Source organism: Schistocerca cancellata, chromosome 3 (genome assembly GCF_023864275.1).
Source record: "Schistocerca cancellata isolate TAMUIC-IGC-003103 chromosome 3, iqSchCanc2.1, whole genome shotgun sequence".
Lineage (NCBI taxonomy): Eukaryota > Metazoa > Arthropoda > Insecta > Orthoptera > Acrididae > Schistocerca > Schistocerca cancellata.
In genome coordinates, this window is record NC_064628.1 from 942,217,003 (window position 1) to 942,238,385 (window position 21,383).

Genomic DNA, 21,383 nt, shown 5'->3' on the forward strand with positions numbered 1-21,383 from the left:
ACTCTGCATTTTTTGGACGAAAACTATGAAAAGAAATACTTTAGACCGACATTATCTAACAGCTAATCAATCAAAAAACACATCACATGTTCAAATGAAAGCAGGAAAGCCGTGTGACGATGAATCGTAATGATTCGAAACCGGTAATCGTACCTTTTGAATACGGGAACTTCAAATAAATTTGTGGCTGGTTGCTGTCTGAACACCATCAACATCTGTTTTGAAATAACACCCATGGCCTCCAACCATGTCATCATATGACAAAACTGCATATGCAGCAGTTGCATCAGCATACTTTGAAAGAAACATAAGTGGTATACAGTCAGGACCGGAAGACTTGCCTTTATTAAGTAATTTGAGTTGTTTCGCTACACCGAATTAGCAGCAATTAAGGTCCGAATTATGGAATATTTTCTTCGTCTTCTTTGGTGAAGGAATTTCGGAAAATCGTATTCAGTAACTCCGCCCTAGTGGCACTGTCATAGACAACATTTCCATGCATGATGTGTCCTAATATGACAAACCGTTAAACTTTTCACCCTTAGAAATTTCTTTTTCTTAGTTGAGTCATGATGTTACATAAGTTGTGATGAATAATCTCTTCTAAATTGTATCTCACCTCATGTAAAGTTCTATAATGCTCACCTATCTTTCACTTCGGAATAACGACAATGATATGCAGAATTATCCAGGAGTATTGTTCCTGCATAATTCTCGCACCCATACAAAGAGATGTGATATAGAATGAAAGGTAGGAGGTTCGGAAGGTAGGAGACGAGGTACTAGCGGAGTTAAAGCTGTGAGGAGGGGCGTGAGTCGTGCTTGGGTAGCTCAGTTGGTAGAGCACTTGCCCGCGAAAGGCAAAGGTCCCGAGTTCGAGTCTCGGTCCGGCACACAGTTTTAATCTGCCAGGAAGTTTCAGGTGTGATATAGATTCTAGTGCCAGTGGTGTTGATGAACGAGTGAAATCGCTAAAATTTAACGCAGCTTCAACACCCGATAGAATCCCTGTCAGATATTACACTAGATTTCCATCTGAGCTAGCCCCCTCATAACCACAATCTACCACAGTACCCTTGGATGAAATGTGATGCCCAGTGGCTGGAAGAAAGCAAAGGTCAGATCCATATACAAAGATAGTATTAGAAGTGAACCAAAAAACTAACGTCCAGTGTCTCTGAGATATATTTGTTCTATAATTTTAGACTATATTCTGGGCTCAAACGTAATGAAGTATCTCCTCCATTCCAAACAGCACGGACTCCGAAAATATCGACCATGTGAAATCCAACTCACATCTCTTTTTGTTACATAACGGCCTAATATCCATGGATCAAACCAGCCAGGTAGAAGCAGTATTTCTCGATTTCTGAGAACCTTTCGACTCACCACCACATCTAACTCACTGTCAAGGGTTCGATCTTGTGGGGGTAACAAGCGAAATTTGTGACTGGATTGAGGATTTTTGCTAGGGAGGAAGCAGCACGTTATCCTGCATGGAGAGACTTCAACAGATGTAGACGGAACTTCGAGAGTGCTCCAGAATAGTCTGTTGATGTTGTATAGTAATGAATTTACTGAAAATATTTTAGCATCCTCAGGCTTTTCGCAGATGATGTAATTATCTACGATAAGGCACTATCTGAAAAACTAAACAGGCAAATGTTCAGTTTGATCTTGACAAGGCTTCAGAGTCGTGAAAAGATTGAAAGTTTGCTTTAAATGTTCAGAAATGTAAAACTGTATAATTCACAAAATGAAAACTACAATATTTAGTTTTCTATGACTACAGTACCAACGCGTCACAACTAGAATCGGTCAACTCATACAAAAATACCTGGGCATAACAATTTGTACGTTTACAAACTGGAACGAACACATAGGCTCAGTCCTGGGTAAAGCAGTTGATAGACTTCGGTTTATTTGTAGAACACCAGGCAAATGCAATCAGTATACAAAGAACGCTGCAAAAGAAGCAGTCGTGCGAGCCATACTAGGCAATTGCTCAAGAATGTGGGAGCCTATATATATCTATATATACAGGGTGGTCCATTGATAGTGACCGGGCCAAATATCTCACGAAATAAGCATCAAACGAAAAAACTACAAAGAACGAAACTCGTCTAGCTTGAAGGGGGAAACCAGATGGCGCTATGGTTGGCCCGCTAGATGGCGCTGCCATAGGTCAAACCGATATCAACTGCGTTTTTTTAAATAGGAACCCCCATTTTTTATTACATATTCGTGTAGTACGTAAAGAAATATGAATGTTTTAGTTGGACCACTTTTTTCGTTTTGTGATAGATGGCGCTGTAACAGTAACAAACGTGTAATTACGTGATATCACGTAACATTCCGCCAGTGCGGACTGTATTTGCTTCGTGATACATTACCCGTGTTAAAATGGACCGGTTACCAATTGCGCAAAATGTCGATATCGTGTTGATATATGGCTATTGTGATCATGGCCAACGGGCATGTGCTATTTATGCTGCTCGGTATCCTGGACGACATCATCCAAGTGTCCGGACCGTTCACCGGATATTTACGTTATTAAAGGAAACATGAAGTGTTCAGCCAGATGTGAAACGTCAGCCACGACTTGCAACAAATGATGATGCGCAAGTAGGTGTTTTAGCTGCTGTCGCGGCTAATCCGCACATCAGTAGCAGACAAATTGCGCGAGAATCGGGAATACATCGGTGTTGAGAAAGCTACATCAACATCGATTGCACCTGTACCGTATTTCCATGCGCCAGTAATTGCATGGCGACGACTTTGAACGTCGTGTACAGTTCTGCGACTGCTCACAAGAGAAATTACGGGACGACGACAGATTTTTTGCACGCGTTCTATTTAGCGACGAACCGTCATTCACCAACAGCGGTAAAGTAAACCAGCATAATATGCACTATTGGGCAACGGAAAATCCACGATGGCTGCGACAAGTGGAACATCAGCGACCGTGGCGGGTTAATGTATGGTGCGGCGTTATGGGAGGAAGAATAATTGGCCCCATTTTATCGATAGCAATCTCAATGGTGCAATGTATGCTGATTTCCTACGTAATGTTCTACCTTCTATACGATGTTCCGACATGCCTGACATAACGTGTTACGAATGGGAACTTGGGAGAGGCGCTCTGTACACTAACGCTTTACTACTTGACTTGTACTTGTCTGCGTTCACATTAAAAAGGGCGTCGCGCAGGGAGATATCGAAGAAGGAATGACAGAAATAAAACAAATATTTGGAGGTGAGATGGAACTACAGTGTAAAAGGATGTCTCCATAGCAACGTTGCAGAAGATGCTGCTGTTGTCCATAAAATGAGGAGAAATGAAGGGGTCCGTCTAGTGGGTTAAACAGTCTAATGAGAACAGAATTTGGGCAGGCAGTAAACCAGAGAAAGATGGAAGTGATTTGGATTCACTGAAATGAGATTATTGGTAAATTAACATCTAAACTGTGACAGTGTATTGCACAAAGTTAATGAATTCCTCAACTTCGTTAACCGACGTAACTCATGACAGATGTGGGAGATAGGAAATAAGAATCAGAGTACCATAGACAAGTAGGGCATTTACAGCTAAAACAAGTGTATTGGTCGTAATCTTCGGTTATAAATCGGGGAAGAAATTTGTGGGACTGTGCGTTTCTAGCACAGAGTTGTGTGGAAGTGCGTCATGGGCTGTGAGAAAACTGGAAAAGAAGAGAATCGTTGGAGACATTATGTAGCAGTAACTTGCTGATAATTATTTGGGCTCTTAATAGAGAGCTGAGGATATTCTCCGCAGAATCGGCAAGGACAGGAAGGAAACACGGACTCAAAGAATGACCAGAGTGGTAGGACATGTGCTAAGGTGTCAGGAAATAACGTCAACGGTGCTGTAGGTTGAGAGAGCGGAAGACATCGAGCAAGTAATAGTAGACATTGGGTGACGTGCCACTCTCAGTCGAAGAGGGTGGCACAAGAGAAGAAACTGTTAGGGGACGCATCATACTAATAAGAGGACACAAAAAAAGAAATGTTCTTTGGATTACTGTGATTCTCCTATTGATAGACACAGGCAGCTACTGCAGTGATGTTTAGAATGCAACTAGGTTAAAATGTTCAGATGTTCCAGATAATTCTACAAAGGCCGATATGTACGACTCCACACCCCATTGTAGCTTGTCTTATCATCAATAAGTGGGTGACTGGCGCTATATGACACACAGGCCTCTCTAGTTCGCTTCTACTACTGTACGGAAGTGTATATAAACTATGCTCAAATGTCGAGTTAATTATTTAGGTTTCCCCTGATTATTACTGCTTGGCAGTTCTTCGGTAATAGACGTAAATACGGGGACTTATGACCTCAGATGTTAAGTACTATAGTGCTTAGAGTCATTTAGACGACAGAAGAGGAACAAAAATACGGTCATACAAAAATCTCAACACATTACCAAGCCTAGCACAGTCTAGGAAACACATTGGCATTCAAAACAGCTTGCAGTCGTCTCGGAACGGATAAATACAGTTCCTGTATGGATTTGAAGGGAAATGTTTACCAGTAGTCCTGCAAAACAGTAGCAAATTCAGGTAACGATGATGGAGATGGATTGCTATCAAGTACCCTTCTCTCGAAAGCGGACCACAGAGGCTCAATATATTGAGATCTGCTGACCGTCGTAGTGAGAGGAGATGCGACAATTCATCCTAGCGCTCACAAAGGCACTCCTGGACGTTCGATCTGTGTGAACAAGGGCCCGGCCATCTTGAAACTCAGCATCATCGTGGGGGAAAAAAACCTTGTACCATGAGGTGAGAATGATTATCCAAAACGGTCGCATAATACCGGGTGATCAAAAAGTCAGTATAAATTTGAAAAATGAATAAATCACGGAATAACTTAGATGTTGTTGTTGTTGTGGTCTTCAGTCTTGAGACAGGTTTGATGCAGCTCTCCATGCTACCCTATCCTGTGCAAGTTTCTTCATCTCCCAGTACCTACTGCAATCTACATCCTTCTGAATCTGCTTAGTGTATTCATCTCTTCGTCTCCCTCTACGATTTTTACCCTCCACGCTGCCCTCCAATGCTAAATTTGTGATCCCTTGATGCCTCAGAACATGTCCTACCAACTGGTCTCTTCTTCTCATCAAGTTGTGCCACAGACTCCTCTTGTCCCCAATTCTATTCAATACATCCTCATTAGTTATATGATCTACCCATCTAATCTTCAGCATTCTTCTGTAGCACCACATTTCGAAAGCTTCTATTCTCTTCGTGTCCAAACTATTTATCGTCCATGTTTCACTTCCATACATGGCTACACTCCACACAAATACTTTCAGAAACGACTTCCTGACACTTAAATCTACACTCGATGTTAACAAATTTCTCTTCTTCAGAAACGCTTTGCTTGCCATTGCCAGTCTACATTTTATATCTTCTCTACTTCGACCATCATCAGTTATTTTGCTCCCCAAATAGCAAACCTCCTTTACTACTTTAAGTGTCTCATTTCCTAATCTAATTCCCTCAGCATCACCCGACTTAATTCGACTACATTCCATTATCCTCGTTTTGCTTTTGTTTATGTTCATCTTATATCCTCCTTTCAAGACACTGTCCATTCCGTTCAACTGCTCTTCCAAGTCCTTTGCTGTCTCTGACAGAATTACAATGTCATCGGCGAACCTCAAAGTTTTTATTTCTTCTCCATGGATTTTAATACCTACTCAGAATTTCTCTTTTGTTTCCTTTACTGCTTGCTCAATATACAGATTGAATAACATTGGGGAGAGGCTACAACCCTGTCTCACTCCCTTCCCAACCACTACTTCCCTTTCATTCCCCTCGACTCTTATAACTGCCATCTGGTTTCTGTACAAATTGTAAATAGCCTTCGCTCCCTGTATTTTACCCCTGCCACCTTTAGAATTTGAAAGAGAGTATTCCAGTCAACATTGTCAAAAGTTTTCTCTAAGTCTACAAATGCTAGAAACGTAGGTTTGCCTTTCCTTAATCTTTTAGATAGAGAGGTACAAATTGACACACATTCTTGGAATGGCATGGGGTTTTATCAGCACCAAAAGAATACAAAAGTAAAAAAAAATGTCCAACACATGGCGCTTCATCTGATCAGAATAGCCATAATTAGCATAACAAAGTAAGACAAAGCAAAGGTTACGTTCTTTACAGGAAATGCTCAATATGTTCACCGTCATTCTTCAACAATAGCTGTAGTGGAGGAATAATGTTGTGAACAGCACTGTAAAGCATGTGCGGAGTTATGGTGAGGCACTGGTGTCGGATGTTGTCTTTCAGCATCCCTAGAGACGTCGGCGATCACGATACACTTGCGACTTCAGGTAACCCCAAAGCCAATAATCGCACGGACTGAGGTCTGGGGACCTGGGAGGCCAAGCATGACGAAAGTGGCGGCCGAGCACACGGTCATCACCAAACGACGCGCGCAAGAGATCTTTCACGCGCCTAGCAATATGGGATGGAGCGTCATCCTGCGTAAACGTCGTACGTTCCAGCAGGTGTTTATCAGCCAGGCTGGGGATGATGCGATTCTGTAATATGTCGGCGTACCTATCACCCGTCACTGTAGCAGTTACAAAACCAGAATCACGCATTTCCTCGAAGAAAAAAGGCCCGATAACGGTAGATGTGGTAAATCCAACCCATACCGTGACTTTCTCGTCGTGCAATGGAGTTTCCACGACAGTTCTAGGATTTTCGGTAGCCCAAATTCTGCAGTTGTGGGTGTTGACAAACCCTCGGAGCGTGAAATGAGCTTCGTCAATTGTCATCTTCCGCCATCTTTTGAAACGCCCACAGCGCAAATGCCCTCCGCTTCACTAAATCGCCAGGTAAGAGTTCATGATACCGATGGATTTTGTACGGATAGCATCGGAGGGTACGCCTAAGTGCCAACCAAACAGTAGTGTATGCAATGCCGGTTCGACGTGCGACTGCACAAGCGCTTGACTTCTCCGTGCATAGACGAACCCGCTACAGTCTCCATTTCTTCCTGAACTGTCTCAGCAGCATTACTCCTTGTGCTCGGTCGGCCACTATGGGGTCTATCGTCTAAACAACCCGTGGCTTCGAACTTCGAAATCATTCTCGCCACAGCTGCATTTGTCAACGTACCTTTACCCGTTCGAATCCCCTTCCTATGGCGATAGGATCGTAACGCTGAACTAGCACATTCCCCATTCTGATAATACAGCTCCACTAAAAGCGCCTTTTCAGGTAACGTCAAGAGGCTGCGACTGCTGGTGCATCTGATTCTCTCTCTCATTACAGCTCCTTTTATACACGATTGTCATGCACAGTCACTGACGTTTTGCTGTCCAGCTCCATCTATCGGACATTTTGTGAACTTTCTTTTTTTCTAATAAAACCCCACGTCATTCCAGGTACGTGTGTCAATTTTTACCTCTGTATCTACATTATTCCGCGGTTTATTAAGTTTTTTTAAATTTATACTGACTTTTTGATCACCTGGCACTTGGCAGTAATGTGATGTTGCAGAGTAACCATGGGACCCATGGAATACCACGGTTTGGATACCCGAAGCATCACAAAAAAACCCGCCGCGTTTCATTCTTAGGACGTAAACTCGGCTGGAAGTTAGGAACAGTGTGAAACAAGAATCGTCCGAACAAATGACTTTCTCTATTTCAAATTTTTGTTACAGTTGCGTGCTTTCCCTGTATGCGGATACGGTGCCTGCTGAGACACTAAACATCTTCCTTGGACAGAGAAGCAACCACCATGCCGCCACCAACAACTTGCCCACGTTCGTCTCCACTTAGCTCCGACGTAATGTTACTCAGAACACTGTTCTTACCACGACTGACATTTGCAACGTATTGGGGAGATTGGACATTTGCTGTTAGTAATCAAATACAACAGTACACCTCTAGTCACGGCTAGCACCTGCATTTATGATTCAGGATGCATTTCTCGCTGGGTGTCCATGTTTTTGTGAAACCTCTGCATGTGTATGACGTTCTATTAAAGTATCATATTCCTACCATCACACCTAGCAAATTTTCGGCATTTGTGATTTCTACTGCTATACTACTCTTTTATTCATTATGATCTATTTAAAACTTTCATACCACAACTTTCCGTCCTACCAGTCACCATGGCACTTTGCTGTAAAGCCTCTGCAGTAAAAGCGCACTCTACCCATCGTACCTTTCTGCCATTTTCCGCAGGCATCTGCTAACTCTGAAGTACGTGTTGGCCGTGTGGTATTTTGTTTGTGGCGTGTACGTTACGTGCAGTCTGCTGCCATCTACAAAATTCAGTGTTCTCTGTCAGCCGCCAGTTTCCCGGCGCTTCTATTCTCTTCACCTTAAGGAGCTCTGAAGATCAGTTTGTGTGTCTGTGAAATCTTATGGGACTTAACTGCTAAGGCCATCAGTCCCTAAGCTTACACACTACTTAACCTAAATTATTCTAACGACAAACACAGACACCCATGCCCGAGGGAGGACTCGAACCTCCACTGGGATCAGCCGCTCAGTCCATGACTGCAGCGCCAAAGACCGCTCGGCCAATCCCGCGCGGCGAAGATCTGTTTCACGGTGGCCTTCAGAGTGTATTCCACAACTGGCCCTCTCTCTTATCTGAAACGCACAGGACGGTATCCCTCTATCCAGGGCACACAAACACGCACACACACACACACACACACACACACACACACACACACACACAACACACACACGCACGCTCTCATATACGTCCCACTTCCCTGCGTGGAGCTAGTATACAGTTGCCGCTCATTTATGTTCGCTGTCAGTGTGTGTTTTTCTCCAGCATTAGGAAAACATTTTCCGCACAGGTACTTCCGGTCCAAGCACAGATTTTTTGCTTGGTGTATTTGATCTTACTGCATATTCAGCCACACTGGGACAGACGATTTTCCTGCTCCATATAACAGGAACTTGAGCTACGTAATTTACTACACACGGAAAAGATTTTTGTGAGGAGGAAACAGTAATGAAGTTCCACGAGTCTCAATTCTCAGTACACTACTCATTATGAAAATAACCTTCCATTTCATTCCATCGAGCAGGCTCACGTCGTTTGCGGAAGATACCACTGTCGTAATCAATACAAAGACACGTATAGCTCCTCATGAAAATACAAATAATGCCTTTAAAAGAAATATTGACTTTTGTGTAGTGCATCTCTCTCCTAAACATAGATTTCTCACTTTACAATGTAAGGGTTACAAATTCGACACATACACCAGATTTTATAGCTAAAGGTATTGACGAAATTAAAGAAATTAAAGGAACGTAAAAGAAATTAATGAAAAAGAAACTGACTAAGAAAGCGTAAATTACACCCTGACTGAAACTGCTTGGTGTAAAAGGAGGAGTTGCGGAACGCTGGAAAAGGCCCCAGGTCAGAAATTAGCGAGCGGAAAAAAGGGAGGGACGACTGTCGGCGGACTTTGCGTGCGGCTGCTCGTTCCGGCGACCGGCCATTAACCACGACCACAGCATGGCCGCGCGTCGCGTCGCATCGCCTGTGCTCAGGTAATGCTGGGCGTCGACCCACCTGCGGGGCTGCAGCCTAACATGCTGCGCTGCTAAGCGGGTTGCCTGCACAATGGGCGGCAGTGGCCACGCATTGGTGCCCTGCACGACAGTAGCTTTCGACTTCATTATGGTCTGTTGGGCGGCTCAGTTCCGCGTAACGAACACCAGCTTATGACAAACTTTTCGTATGGGGACCTAATTTATTGTGGCTGTATTATCCTCTAACCGTAACAGAAGAGAACTTAGATAATATGATGGAATTTTCTATCTTAAATGATACACTGTTTCTTTTCTTTATTTAAGCCATCTATGTCCCACAAAACATGTAAACAGATATAAAACATCGTGCAAGCACATTTTCTATCGTATATATACTGTGCCAAGTTAAATGGTATCTATGTAATATCATACAAACACGGACAAGGAGACACTTCAAGAACAGCTGAGTGGAGAGAGACAACTAATAATTGTTGGACTATAGTTGGCTGTACAGTGCACGATAAACACAGGGAGTTTCGTTACACGGCATTAAGAATTTATTAGTGGTGTGCTTACTTGGGTGAATTAAGAGCAGACTGGAAAAGGTTGAGTCGTAAAGTTTAAAACTAATTGCTACATAAAGTGTTTTATTGTGTGCTTCACTTATTCAGATAAATGGAGTTATGATTTGGAACGTCAAAAAAAAGTTCAAATGTGTGTGAAATCTTATGGGACTTAACTGCTACGATCATCAGTCCCTAAGCTTACACACTAATTAACATAAATTATCCTAAGGACAAACACACACACTTTGGAACTTCCTCTGTATAAATATTGCAGATGTAATAATCAATAGACGATCGAGTATTTGCCTAGATAGAAAATGAATGCGCGATCTTATATGAATGAAACAAGTATCTGCAAATATTTAATCTCTATCCCGTTAGAGCGCCCCACCATAAACTCTTAATACAAATATTTGGTTTCAAAATACTACTGTGTTACAATGATCCGTATCATTTAACTTCATCAATAATTTTAACGACCAGACACATCATATTTCGTGAAGCTTAAAGGTGCAGATGTGTATATGCATGAAAATAATGTCTGCGTTGTCAATGCAGGTTTTACATCTAAGTTGAGTTGCGGTCGAAGATAATAAGGAAGTAAAACACACTATAGCAAAATACCGATTCAGTAATAGAAATTCTCGAACTGAGTTGAAAGTGTATAAGGCTTCCATTTTGAATACGAACCAAATCAATGTCGCTGGTTTCCACAAAAGATAAAAGAACGTTAACAGCCCGGATGCATGTGAAACAACAGACACGTGATTCTTTATGTTGTCTCTTACCACATTTTCAGCAAAGTCTGTACATCGAGTTTTGAGTTTCTTATGTGTTTATGGAAAAGAAACGAAATATCAGGCAGGAAAGGTTAGTGACCCTGGAGTGTTCCACCATAGGCAAGTGCGTAAGGGTCGAATTTTACCGCCATAATCGGATGTACCAGCTGTCACTGTGCCTAATAACGCAGTCACAAACACAGAACAACCACACTGAGTCCCCTAAAGACGACTATTTTAAAACGCAGATTCTTAAGACAGCATAGTTAGAAGTAGTATGTCTATAGTGATTGCAGCTCACATTGACCTTTACCTGTCGGATTAGGGATTTGCCAAAAAGCCAAGGATAATGATTTCGTCAGTGAATTTGGATGCATGATGTCATCAACATAATGAGTGATGGGAAATGTGAAAACTAAAAACGGTAGACGTCGGTAAATTTAAAATCCAAAGATGACGGATGTTGGGAAGTCAGAAATTCGGAACAAAAGATGGTGGAAAACTAAAAAGAAGAAAAGGTCATAACTAGAACCTGTAGGCAGCAAATTTTTGCTTTGAATTCTAGTACTTTACAGACCAGTAAAACTTTTCGTCACAGTCAAAAGTATCTGAACGATATGAATTTACGTTTTGCGCTATTTTCAAAAGTATTTATACAAGAAATTATGTAAAGAGTGTAGCTTTTAGTATTTTCACATCTAAAAGAACTTTACAGGCCATGAAAATGAAAGAGCCTATCACAATGCAGCCAACGTGGGCGTGTTCAAAAACATCCGATCGCTCTGAATTTTTTGCGTCATGTTCAAAAGTAGTTCGGCAACAAATTAGGCGAAGGATGTAAGTTGCGGTATTTCCACATTTAAGTGCACTAAACAGACCATTAAAATGAAGAAGTCAATCAAAATGTAGCCATCGTGGGTGTGCTCAAAAGTATCCGAACATTCCGAAACGTATGCAACTTGTTTTATTCATAAAAAATACCTAAAGTGTCACTTGCATATGTGCAAAGTTCGATTCCCGTACTATGGATAGTGTGTGTCACAATCAAGCCTAAAATTCAGAAATTCATTATTGTCCATCTCTGAACTGTTTTCTGTTGCTTCTCAGGTATCAGAACCGAAGCAGACAGGCATGGGAGGGACTAAACTAACTGAGCGAGCGTTTTGCCTCTTCAGGCAAGTGACAACCCATTGGTAATACCCAATTTGTCTCTTGACCTGGCGGGATATAACACTCATGCACATTGGAAAACAGACGTGGGCACTAATGTTCATCTAACTTACGGCTTAACTGTACTTTTCAAAAATTACCATGTATAAGTTCGTCAAAAATTCGTCTCTAAAACCGATATCATTGTCAGCCACACAGTTTCCTAAAACAAATTTGATGTATAAAATTTCTGAATGACTCCAATTCCAAGACGGTGTATGATAGCACAAGATATTGTTATCAGGAGAAGGCGAAACACGTTTTGTATAGCAAGATAGTGTTATAATCATAGCATGGCGTCACTATAAGGTTTGACTGAGTTTCAACGCGGGTAGTTGAAAGTATAGCAAACCTTATGCCTTACCTATACAAATGTGTATTAGTAGTGTGCTGTTTCGTTTGTCATTATTACGAGAATATCGCAAAAGTTTTGTACTGTAGGATTAAGGGCATACCCCAGCATCGAGTCACTATAATGTTTGGTGAGTTTGAAAGCATAGCAACCCTCATTTCTTACCTATAACAGTGTATGCTACACCACTGAAGTGTCACGTAGTTTCCACTGTGTGATAGCAGAAGTGACAAAGCTTTGAACTGCAAGGTCAAGCCAGTACCCAGACACATGGTCACTATAATTTTTTTCTGGTTTTGGTATTGGTATTAGAGATGTTAAGTTTTTGACGAAATTAGATGGTGAGATAAAATTTTTAACTTTGGTAATTCTTGCCGACAAAAGCACTTCAGGCTGTAGGTTAGGTCAGCAGTAGTGCTCACGTCTGCTTTGCAATGCGGCATACGTGTCATATTATGCTGAGCCGAGAGTCAAATGCATTTAATGTCGCCAAAGCAAGACTTGTTCGCAGAGGCAAAACGCTCGATAAGTGTTTCGGTGTCTCCTATGCCTGTCTACCTCCCTTCTGACACTTGAAAAGAGTTATTGAATAATTTAAAGGTGGAAAAGAAATTTTCCTTCAAGCTCCCTTTTGGGACACGCCATCTGTAGTACGGATATCGAAATCTGCACACACACAAGTGATCCTTCTCGTAATTTTTTCGGATGAATACTGTCAGACGTGGTGCACAAGTTTCAGACTATTGGCATACTTTTGAGCACAGCCAACATGGCAACAGTCTGACTGGCGCTTTCATTTTAATAGCCTGCAAAGCACTAGGCTCTGATTCGAGGGAGAGGAAAAGGGAGGGGAGAGTGAGTTATTACAAAGTATAATTGTGCTAGTGACGCCATCTTGGATTTAGGTCTTCCTCTTCTTTACTTTTTCTGAAATCTTGTTTGTTTTAGTTTCCTGCCGTTATCATCTTTGATTTTTAAATTACCTGCCATCCACGACGATTCGGTTTTAAATAATGCACCATCACGATCTTTAAGTTTTAAATGTCCTGCCATTCCTATGAAGTTATATGAAGTCATGCAGTCGAGATCACTAACGTTGCCATTGCTTATGACTACACAAGCCCTGCCGCCGCATGTAGGCAACCCGATGGACAAAGTAAGATGTCACTCCAACAGAGCTCCATACCACTATTGGGATACTATCATAGCTGTGTTTGACTGCCAGACGGACTCACTAGCAAGATTTACTTTGTATTTTTTTTCTTTTTTTTTCTTTTTTTTAAAGAGGGCCCAATAAAGGAACACAGTTAAGGGTAACCGAACTGAATAAGGCTGCAAACAGTGTCGGAATTGCTAGTAGATTTTATACTGAGTGTGCAGTGAAACTAGCTTCTATACTTGTTCATGTTTATCGAGAATCTTTACCGCAGTAAACAGTTCCACTTGCCTAAAAAAGAGCTCGTGTCACTCTTGTGTACTGAAAAAGTAGGAGAATGGAAAATGGAAATTTGTAGTAAGTTCCAATGGGAGCAAACTGCTGAGGTCATCGGTCCCTAGGCTTGCACACTACTTACTCTCTTAAACTAACACTAAGGACAACACACACACCCATGCCCGAGGGAGCACTGGAACCTCCGACGGGGAAACTGCGCGAACCGTGGCAAGGCGCCCAGACCGCTCGGCTACCCGTGCGGCGTAGAATAATTGATGCAGAGAAGTATACACCAGTATCTCTAACGTATGTCCATTGCAGAATTCTAGAGCATACCCTAAGCTCACAAACTATGACATTCCTGAAGGAAGGGTGCCTTCTCCCCAAGAAGTATAGAGGTTATTCGTGTAAAACACGCCTTGCTTTGCTGAACGCATTTCAGATCCCTCTGTGCAACTACAAGAAAATGTTTTTTTTCTGTCATGAAACACATTTCGTTTTATTGACACAAAACATCATGATTTCCGCCTAGATAGCTGAGTGGTCAGCGCGGCAGAATGGCACGCAAGGAGCCCGGCTGCGTGGGAGATTTTCTAGGCTCAGGGATTGGGTGTTGTGTTACCTTCATCGCGGTATCTTCCTCATCGACACGCAAGTCGCCGAAGTGGCGTTCACTAAAAATATTTGCACCTGACTGGAGGTCAGCCACACGACATTCACTTCATCAGAAGCTCTCTCTTCGTGTTCACGTTGTGATCGGCAGCGATCATATTTTATGTATTTTATGTATAATTATCGCTCACGTGAAGGAGTCTCGCCTGCTTGCACACTTATGTGGTTTTTTCCTCGTTTGGCTGTCTCTCGCCTAATCCCACTTGCGTTGCTGTACTACACACTTCTTGATGAGAAACACGAATCAGTGTAGCGCCAGTATTGCTTATTTGAATACTTCTGGTGGTCCCAAACTCTCAAGCGGAACTCAAGAATGGGTCGCACAGGTGATCTGCGTGTGGTACTTGTAAATGAGCCACACTCGCCTGGAAGTTTTCCAACAATGCGAAGTCGATCATTCGCCTTTCCAGCAACTATCTTACGTGCTCCGTCATGTCACTTCGCGACGGTATGGATGGGTATTTAATGGACATGACTGAGTGAACCAGCACACTACTAATGTTTTATTCGCATATTACAGGACTATTTTTGCCACTGATCAATATTAACTTACATTTTTTCACATTTAGAGCAAACAGTCATTCATAACACCGAAGAGAAATTGTGGCCGAGTGATCCATTGTCTTCCTGCAGTCACTGAATGCCGCCCTGTGCTCTGCAGCGTCATGGTCACACAGTGTTGCTGACCCTGTCTGTCTGTCAGAACGGCTTTGGCAAGATCAGTGAGTAGTATCAAGCGAGCTCCCTTGGGTTCCATATGGATATGACATACGTGTATTTTGTCACTTATGGTTACATGTATTGCCTCACGTACTCTACAACTAAGGGAGAGGTCCTAGTGTATGTCCTGACGTTTGGACTCTTCCTCTTGTTGGTGGGATTATGCACACTAATGTAACAAAAGTCATGGGATAACGATACGCACATATACAGACGACGGTAGCATCGCTTACACAAGGTATAAGTGTCTTTTACACTCAGGTGATTCATGTGAAAAGGGTTCCTATGTGATAGGAGGACGGGAATTAACAGACATCGAACGCCGAACGATAGTTGCAGGTAGACCCATGGGACAGTCAGTTTCGGAAGTTGTTAGAGAATTCAATATTCCGACACCCACAGTGTCAAGAGCGTGCCGAGAATACCAAACTTGAGTCATTACCTCTCACCACAGTCAACGCAATGGCCGACGGCATTCTCTTAACTACCGACGTTTGAGTTGAGTTGTCAGTGCTAACAGACATGCAACACTGCGTGAAATAACGGCAAAAAACAGTGAGGAACGAACGTATCCGTTAGGATAGTGCGGCGAAATTTGTGCAGAAATGGACTCCGGCAGCAGCCGACCGGTGCGAGTCCTTTTTACTGATACCACGACATCGTCTGCAGCGCCTCTCCTGGTCTCCTGACCATATCAGCTGGGCCCTTGGCGACTGGAAAACCCTGACCTGGTCAGATGAATCGCAGTTTCACTGGGAAGAGCTGATGTCAGCGTTCGAGTGTGTCACAGACCCCACGAAGCCATGGCATCTACAAGATAGTGCGCAAGCTGGTGGTGGCTTCATAACACTGTGGACTGCGTTTACGTGGAATGAACTGGGCTCTCCGATCCAACTGAACCGATAATTGTCTGTAAATGGTTCTGTTCCCCCGCTTGGAGACGATTTGCACCCTATTCGTGGACTTCATGTCCCCAAACAACAATGAAATTGTTACGGACCTCCATAAGGCATGTCGCCGGACCACAACAGTTAGTGACTGGTTTCAGGAACATGCCAGACATTTCAAACGAATGATTTGGCCACACATTGAATATTTATGGGACATAACTGAGAAGTCGTTTCATGCAGAAAATCCTGCACCGGCAACATTTTCGCTATTATGGACTGCTGTAGAGGCAGTATGGGTCGGTAATTCTATAAGGGACATCCAACGACTGGTTGATTGCATGACACGTCCATTTGCTGCAGTGCATCAGGCAACAAGAGGTCCTACACGTTAATAGGGGGTGTCCTATGACTTTTGTCACCTCGGTGTTTCTACCACACCTGAATTTCGTTTAAGTGATGACTGTGTACAGTACTATTTGATGTATTTCATGTTGTGTATGGTATAAATAAAATTTCACATTGATCTTGGCAAAATACGAGAAGAGATTTTTTATTTTTTTTATTTTAGAGGACGAGGGCGGTCCTATGGCATTCCCCGGGATCACTCCTGGTGATACCTGTGTGTCTGACGAACATTCGCATTCGAGGACAGTGTACTGTGTTGTGCCACTTCAAAAATCTTCTCCTGGTGGTACATCTACATCTACATTTATACTCCACAAGCCACCTAACGGTGTGTGGCGGAGGGCACTTTACTTGCCACTGTCATTACCTCCCTTTTCTGTTCCAGTCGCGTATGATTCGCGGGAAGAACGACTGCCAGCAAGCGTCCGTGCGCGCTCGAGTCTCTCTAACTTTACATTCGTGATCTCCTCGGGAGGTATAAGTAGGGGGAAGCAATATACTCGATACCTCATCCAGAAACGCACCCTCTCGAAACCTGGACACCAAGCTACACCGCGATGCAGAGCGCCTCTCTTGCAGAGTCTGCCACTTGAGTTTGCTAGACATCACCGTCACGCTATCACGGTTACCAAATAACCCTGTGACGAAACGCGCCGGTGTTCTTTGGATCTTCTCTATCTCCTCTGTCAACCCGACCTGGTAGGGATCCCACACTGATGGACAATACTCAAGTATAGGTCGAACGAGTTTTTTGTAGGCCATCTCCTTTGTTGGACTACATTTTCTAAGGGCTCTCCCAATGAATCTCAAACTACCACCCGCCTTACCAACAATTAATTTTATATGATCATTCCACTTCAAATCGTTCCGCACGCATACTCCCAGATATTTTGCAGAAGTAACTGCTACCAGTGTCTGTTCCGCTATCATATAATACTGGTGATACCTGTGTGTCTGACGTACATTCGCATTCGACGACAGTGTACTGTGTTGTGTTACTTGAAAAATCTTCAAATGACTCACACACTTTTATACTGTGATAGTATTTCGCCTGTTGAGAGGCAGACTGCTGCCGCCCACCCTTACCCACAGTTCGGGCTGACGTACTCCTGGGTGTGGGACGCCAGCCTACGGCACCCAGCTGCCGGGTCGGCCTGTGGTGCTGAGCCCCAAGAGCACTTTCCGCGCCTACACGGGCCTCGTTACCGCCACGCAGACAACAAACAATGACCGTCCGTCGACACTAATGAACTGCGGAGCGCCGGCCTATCAGCCGAAGCGGCCCCTTGCAGGCCTCGGCGATCGTTAGCGCCGTAACCGTGGCCGGCGGCGAAAGTAGTCCGGAGGCCAAGGCGACGCTACGCCGCTGTACGGCGGCGCTGCCTCGGGAATGACGGCGGGCGCTGCCAGCTTCTGCCCTCGCAGCGGCCGGCCTGGCAGCACGCGACACACACACACACACACACACACACACACACACACACACACACACGCTTTTCTCTGAGCGGCAGGGGTGGGAGAGTGACTCGACGTTGTGTGAGATTGGACAATGGGAGGTGTCTGACGTTTTCTAGTTTAAGCAACTCTCGAAGGCGAGCACCAGTACCGCTGCACTGCGTAGTGTAGGGTCATTAGTTATCGAAAGTTCACGAAAAGAAAGCTCTCCAGCATTTCTGTCCAGTTCATGGAGAAAAATTTTTTTCAAAACACATGAAGTACGATATTAGTACTGTGTAGAAATAATCAGCCACGAAGCGGCTCAAAATGCCCTCGCACAGTGCGTCTTTGGCTTGGCGTGAGATAATTATTACATTGGAGTGCAGCAGTCAACTTCAGTATACATCACGGGAAAATTTTGGTAGCAAATACGGAGATACACAAAGTAAAAAGATATAATAACCAATAAAGATAATTAAAGTGGGGTTAATTATTAATGAACAAAAAACAAAATATATGGCAGCTGGAAAAGCACGTAGACAAAATATGCCAAATGCAATAACAATGGGCAATTACACATTTGAGAGAGTTGAACATTTCAAGTATCTGGGCTCGACAGTTATACATCTACCTATGAAATTAAGCAGAGATTAATACTAGCCAACAGAGCCTATTTTGCGCTAACAACACTTCTATCGTCAAGGCTCCTGACTCGTACTACGAAATTAACTATGTATAAATCACTTATACGACCAGTGCTTACATATGCCTCTGAAGCCTGGACATTAAAGATATTGAAACAATGGATACATTTGAAAGAAAGGTACTTAGACGAATTATCGGCCCAATCTGTGAAAGAGGAAGATGCAGGAGCAGATACAACCATGAGTTGTATATCATGTACAAAGGCCAACCCGTCAGAAGGATAGTGAAATCATTCAGACTGTGGGAAGGACACGTGGCTCGCATCGGAGATACGAAAGAACCAAAAAGAATAGTACAAGGAAAGCCAGGAGGCCAGAGAGGATGTGGTCGACCAAGAGCCAGATGGGAAGATGGAGTAATCGAAGATCTTAGGAAGATGGGCTATAGAAACTGGAGAGTATTGGCAAAGGAGCGAGACAGATGGAAGGAAATTGTAGGAGAGGCCAAGGCTCACCATGAGCTGTAGAGCCAAGAAAGAAGAAAAAACCAATAAAGTGAATTAAAAAGATTATTCATGCCTATAAAGCAAAAACAAAACTGTGTCATGTGAAGAAATTTGAATTTATTTTCCCGTTTCTTGAGATAGTTAAGGAAAACTGTTATGTTCATTCTAAAGTATGTGCCTTGATTAAACAGCTCATGCACTCTGTCACAAGTTGTTCCGGAGTTAAATGAAGTCAAGCACTGAAAACAAGCTTTATACAAAGGCTCAAATAAGTCATACAGCATGAGGTCTGTATCAGTACCCTGTATATCACTGTGAAATGAGTGAAAGGGAATAATTCTCATTATAACATATATGAACGTATGCTTAAGGAAAGACGTGCGGCAAAATTTATACTTTTACTTAAAACATACTCGTATATCGTCAAAAATATTACACCTAAAATAGTGAAACTTGAGACTATTGTGTACAACGTAAGGATTGATATTCCGCGCAATTTTTGTTTGAAAATGCGCATCGACATACATTTTGCAAGGATTTGAATTTTTGATTACCAATGTTTCTATACTGTACCTCTTGTCGTAAGCTAATGAAGCAATAAAACTGCAATTTTACGGTTTGCATCTGCATAAGCGGCTAATAAAACGGTGGAACAGATTTTTGTTTAAGGTGATAGTTGTTTTATACTAATTTCTCAGTTTTTTGTGACCTGGAACCGCTCTAGTTTTCTCAAATTTTAAACGAGAACTTTTCTCAGAGGGAACGTAAGGTAAAAGTGCTGCAACAGGATTATTCAGTAACCAATCCTTAAGAACTATGCCAAATTTCAGGATGTTAGCTTTTATATTTTCTGAGAAAAGGTACATTATGACTCAACAGTCAGTTTACGGCAAATTTTTTATGTCAATTTTTGACAATATGCCTATACTTCTGCTGACTAATGCGGTTCGTATCCATAATCTTTATTCTCCTCCTCATCTTCCGGGACAATGTGTTTCCCCGCCTCCTTTGCTTAGCCAACTTCTGCATTTTCTCCTCCGGCCAGAGCTTTGCCCAGGCGAGCTGAGTATCTTAAGTGTGAACGCAGCTGGGTGGAAACCTAGCCTCTGCAGACACTTACTCATACTGACGTTTCCACTTCTTACCACTAGACAGGCATCACATGCAACTAACTATCTTCGCAACATTTGAGGACACAAGTACACTACTGGCCATTAAAATTGCTACACCACGAAGATGACGTGCTAGAGACGCGAAATTTAACCAACTGGAAGAAGATGCTGTGATATGCAAATGATTAGCTTTTCAGAGCAGTCGCACAAGGTTGGCGCCTGTGGCGACACTTACAACGTACTGACATGAGGAAGGTTTCCAACCGCTTTCTCACACACAAGCAGCAGTTGACCAGCGTTGCCAGGTGAAAAGTTGTTGTGATGCCTCGTGTAGGGAAGAGAAATTCGTACCATCACGTTTCCGACTTTGATAAAGGTCGGATTGTAACCTATCGCGATTGCGGTTTATCGTATTGCGACATTGCTGCTCGCATTCGTCGAGATCCAACGACTGTTAGCAGAATGTGGAATCGGTGGTTTCAGGAGGGTAATACGGAACGCCGTGCTGGATCCCAACGGCTTCGTCTCACTAGCAGACGAGATGACAGCCACCTTATCCGCATGGCTGTAACGGATCGTGCAGCCACGTCTCGATCCCTGAGTCAACAGATGGGGACGTTTGCAAGACAACAACCATCTGCAATTTCGGTTACAGGAATAACCCGTCCACATACAGCAACTTCCACATGCTGCGTAACGAACAGTTCGACGACGTTTGCAGCAGCATGGACTATCAGCTCGGAGACCATGGCTGCAGTTACCCTTCACGCTGCATCACAGACAGGAGCGCCTGTGATGGTGTACTCAACGACGAACCTGGGTGAACCATTGGAAAAACGTCATTTTTTCTGATGAATCCAGGTTCTGCTTACAGCATCATGATGGTCGCATCCGGGTTTGACGACATCGCTGTGAACGCACAACGGAAGCGTGTATTCGTCATCGCCATACTGGCGTATCACCCGGCGTGATGTATGGGGTGCTATTGGTTACACGTCTCGGTCACGTCTTCTTCACCTTAACGGCACTTTAAACAGTGGACGCTACATTTCAGATGTGTTCCGACCCGTGGCTCTACCCTTTATTCGATCCCTGCGAAACCCTACATTTCAGC